Raw genomic sequence first — 5,113 nt, forward strand, 5'->3', positions numbered from 1 at the left:
CGGCCAGGATTGGCTCGACTTAGCCGGAAGTCCCACCTCTTTCTGGACGCCCGCGATTTGGCGCCGCCAGGAAGGGGCCCAATGAGGGATGTTGTGGCGGCAGAGGAGTCTCGGAAGACACTGGGAGGTTAGGCAACGCGTCTCTCTGAGGTGGTAGCGTGTGGGCCCATCAGCCCACCTCTCGCTTGCGTTCTCTTCTGTGGTGTATCAGCACTGTTTACGAGGTGTGGGGCGTTTCGTTAATTCTTTTTTCCATTAATTCTCCAGTTGCCAGTACTGACGGTTTAAAAATTGCCAGATAGCAGTTTTTCACTGGAAGCACAAACTCGAAGCAGAGTGCGAAGTTTGAACCCTGGACGATCCTTTACTAGGAGAATAGCCTTGTCTAGTTAATCGCCTCCTGAGTCCCAGCTTTGTCATTTGCCCAATGGGAATAATAAATGCCTATCTCACAAAACTGTGAAGATTGAAAGAATAAAAAGGGCCTGGCACGTAGCACCATGGAGATGTTTTAAGATTTTTATTATTATGTTTCCCTTCAAGCTGGGAACCACCTGTGATCCTTACCTCACTAGCTCTTGAGAAGTTTCCTATTTCATCATAATGCCGTATGGATACGGCATATGGAAAACTATATGGGTTCTTCCCTTAGGGAAGTAGGTGGAGCATAGTAAAATGTGGTCTTGGTTCATGTCCTAGACGTCAGAGATTAGGGGACCACTTTTGTGCTTATACATTTGTCTTAGCTGGAAATAACCCTGGGATATAGAAACACCCTACTGGAATTAGGGAGGGTGAGGGTGGGCAGGGCACAGTGGGGATTCTCCGTAGAACAGCAACAAAGGCCAAAGTCTTAAATTATTACTATTATTATCCACCACATTTGTCGTCTTATTCCAAATTCAAAGCAGCAGAAGTAGACTAAGACATCATGTTGCCTCAAGTTTAATTGGAAATGGTGGCAAGTACTTACCACCATTAGTAACAAGTCTTTATTCTGTGAGAGTGAGTTTTCTTTTGGAAATTTATTAAATCCTCCAGATTAGAACCCGGTGACTCAGACGAGGCCAAAAGTGCGCAGGACTAGATTCTACTAATTATCCTGTGTTTCTCAAGAACTAGCTCTGAATGGCAATTTCAGACGTGTTCTGAAAATCCCTTGGGTAATAGCAACACTGTTTGAAAGTATATTAACTTTCAAGTGGCCAGTACTTTAAAAGACAGTACTAATTTGTACATATGAATGAAAGTGTTTCTTTAAAATCAGTTGCATCTCCTGCCAATCATTTGAGTACTGATTTGAATTATTTAACAGGATAGGAATAGGCATCTGTTCATGCAAATATTTATCCATATTTACTGAGTATTTTAAGTTGCACTTAACTGTGATAGACCCTAGAGTCTATAAAGTCTATCAAAGACTAGAAACCAAATAAGTCTGTTTTGTTGTTGTTGCTGTTTGTTTTTGTAGAATTTACTATTTTTTTTTCTGGCAAAGTGCAGTGTAGGTCATTTGCCCGTGGTCCTTGAGCCCCATATGCACCCAAACTCTGCTCTGTGATCATAGTTGACCTGAATGTGAGTCTGCAAACTATATTTCTCAGCCTTGTCAAATGGCTTTCTGTAAGATTCTTCCAAGAGGAAGCATAGGCAGAAAAGCAAAAGGTGGAACACGGAAAGCTGTTATTCTTCATTTCCTCTCACTCTCTGCTTCTGGTCTCCAGGGGAATATCTGTGCCCTTAAAAAGTCCCAGAGTCAATTGTAGCAGCCCCTCCTTGGTGGGTCTGTCTTCCCTTTTCCCATCCTCATGTGGCATCCCCAGCGCTGAGTTTGCTCTCTACTTTGATAACACCACTCCCACCCTCTGTTCTACCAGCTTTAGAAGTGGTAGCCACTTGCAGCAGTTAAGAATTTCTAATTTAATCTCACTTTCCCCTTTTTGCTCTTCTAGCCTTCAGCTCCCATGTTAACGCTTCCCCATAGCAAATGCTGTCTGTTTAGAATTTTAAAAATGATTTCTGTATTCTTGCCTGGCACTCAGACTTATAAAGATGCAAATATGTTCTACTTTATAGTATTTACACAGCCGTTGGAATCCAGTGGAGGATTGTTGTAGTTTTTACAAATAAAGGGATATGACTCTGAAATCTTTCTCCCTACCAATGAACTTTAAAACTCCAGACCACGTCAGCTCACCCGTAGAGTACTGTACATGCCTATCAGTAATATCTGTTCATCACGGCAACCTAAAGGTCTCCAGGGAGTGTGTGTTGTGGGGAAAGGAGGAAGAAGAAAGTTGGAAAGTCTCCACATATAATGTATACTTTTTGAAAAAAAATTACTTCTAGATACTTATTTTAAGGAAGTAATGAGAAATCGATGTAACAATTTATGTATATCCTCCTAAACTCCTTGAGAATGAATCTTCAAAACCTGTATATCCAACGTCCTATTGTATATCTTACTAGAATGTCCTTCACAATCTCAAACTTCACAGGGATATAGCCTAAATTCATCATCCACCCCTGTCCTCTCAAAAAAAAAAAAAATATATATATATATATATATGTGTGTGTGTGTATATATATATATATGTATATGTATGTATGTATGTTTGTATACATATCTCCACCCATTTTCCCTAATAAGAAGCACTGTGCCTCTCCTTTACCCTCCATATCTACTCTGTGACTGTAGCATTCTCCCTGACGCCAGCCCTAACACCAACACACATGATAGTCAGCCACAACCTATGAATAGTATGTGTCCTGGTTCATATCCTAATTGCCCTACCATTTTCCAGTTTATCAAATTCTTCCCAGAGATTTTTGGAAAACTATGATTTTATCATTTCCAACTCTGCTCAAAATTTTTACATGTTTCCTCAATGTCTAGGGCAGCACTTGTCCAATAGAACTTTCTATAATAATAGAAATGTGCTACCTCATAACCAATTTAGTTGCTACTAGCCATATTCATCCACTGAGCATTTGAAACCTAGCTAGTGTACTCAAGATACTGACTTTTTATTTGATTTTGACTAATTAAGTTTAATTAATCATATTTGACCTCATAACCAATTTAGTTGCTGCTAGCCATATGTATCCACTGAGCATTTAAAACCTGGCTAGTGTACCCAAGATACTGACTTTTTATTTGATTTTGACTAAGTTTAATTAATCATATTTGACTATGACTACCATATTGGACAGCACAGGTTTAGGTTCAAGGGGTTCAAAATCTAAACCACTTGGCATTACATGCTAAGCAATCCTCTGCCACCCTGCCCAGCTTCATTCTGTTTTCCTGTATGAACCCAGTCTTTCAGGCATATAAAGTTTTGTCTTTTTTCCCCAAACATGCCTCTTTCTTGTCCTTTTTATGAATTTATAATTGAATAAGAGAAAAATTCTCCTAAATTAAAGAGAGAGACTCCAAAATGACTTTTTAAAAACTACAATATTTGGTAAGTAGAACTTCTTAGAAAAGCACTAACGGTAAAATGAATGTCAGAATCTGGTGATAACTTCCGCTTTCTCCCGGTGCCTTGTAAAGAACACACTCAATAGATGCTTATTGATGAACCTGTTGATTAGGGCTAACTCTCTCTAACTTACCTGAGCTTTGTTGAATAGATTGGTTGTGAGTAGCTGTGTTAGGGAGGGATAGGAGACTGCCAGTTAGCATTCTGTGTCTACATCATTGTTGGAAATTCATTTATTGCCATTAGGTGCAGAAACTTTCCAAGTCTGTGTATTTTTTTGTGCTCAGTTGCTAAGATCCAGTGCATCTGTGGCACAAGAGAATATTTTACAAGCCTTGTTTGTCAAATACATGGACTACGTAAGAAACAGGAGTGAAGATTGTTTTTCTTATCACTTGTCAATAGATTTTTTTAAAGAGTATTGTGATTACATAAAAACATCTTAAAGCATTGATTTCCTGGAGTATAAAGTAAGAAGAGATACATTTCAGAAACTATATGTCATTATCAAATGGAAATGTATGGAGAATTGAATAAGCTTGATTTATTTGGGGAATTTGCACAAAACACCCAATTGTTTGGTCAAAATGACCAAAACTGACAGGAAAGTGAGAAAAGACAAGGTGAAAAGAGTAAAAATAATACAGACTTTATAATGTCAATACATTTCACTGAATAGATGAAGAAAACTATTTAAGTTTTGGTTATTGTAATGTTAATGTGCTGTGTTATTGGAGAAAATCAGTTCTGCTAGAGAGCACAGAATGGAATGGATGAATCCCATAGGATGTGGTAAGTATAGATAATAAGCAAGTAGTCGTGAGACATAGGCAGGATTCATAAGATGTGCTAAAAATAGATATTAAGGAACTGATAGATATAAAGCTAGATAGACTAAAAGACTATATGATGGAACAAGCAAAAGTGTTATTTATAGATAGAAAGGGATGGAAAGACCAAATTATGATCATGCCATCTCTAGGCTGACAGCCATGTTGTTGTAGGATCGTTGAGCATCATGGCCCAGAAAGAATTTTTAAGACGTTTTACAGTCTCTAATTTAAGTAGCTTTGGGATAGGACCTGTGGGCAGAAAGAGCTGCATTTTTGCTGTATGAAGCTGGTGGTTATATGCTTAGTGCTCAAGGGGTGGGGGCACGTGCAGAGCATATTGGATCATAAAATGTCTTCAAATTTTGAATCATAAAATTGCTCTTGCAAGATTTCTGTGGTACTTATCATTCAGTTCAATATTAACTATGGGTAAGATTTACAGGTAGTCGTGAGACCCTTTAAGGATGTATCAACCAGCATGTATTTGATCCTTATTGCAATTATGCAGGCTATAGGTTAGCCATCTGGGCTAAAGGTGAACATTTTTCTGCTTCTGTCCCTCATCAGTGTTACCCTTATGTGGTCCATCCATGGTTATATTCTGGACCCAAATTTACTCTGCCTAAGAATTGCTAATGATACCTATAACTGTTGGCAGGCTAACTGGCAAACTGCAGCTATGGACAAGAATATTTGTCACTGCTTCTCTACAGAACAAGTGTCTATCACTGGCCCCACGCACCTTCTCTCTGTTGACCTCCCTGCCTAAATGTCAGTCTGTCCCCAGCTCATCAG

The sequence above is a fragment of the Prionailurus bengalensis genome, chromosome B1 (genome assembly GCF_016509475.1).
Source record: "Prionailurus bengalensis isolate Pbe53 chromosome B1, Fcat_Pben_1.1_paternal_pri, whole genome shotgun sequence".
In the NCBI taxonomy this organism is placed as follows: domain Eukaryota; kingdom Metazoa; phylum Chordata; class Mammalia; order Carnivora; family Felidae; genus Prionailurus; species Prionailurus bengalensis.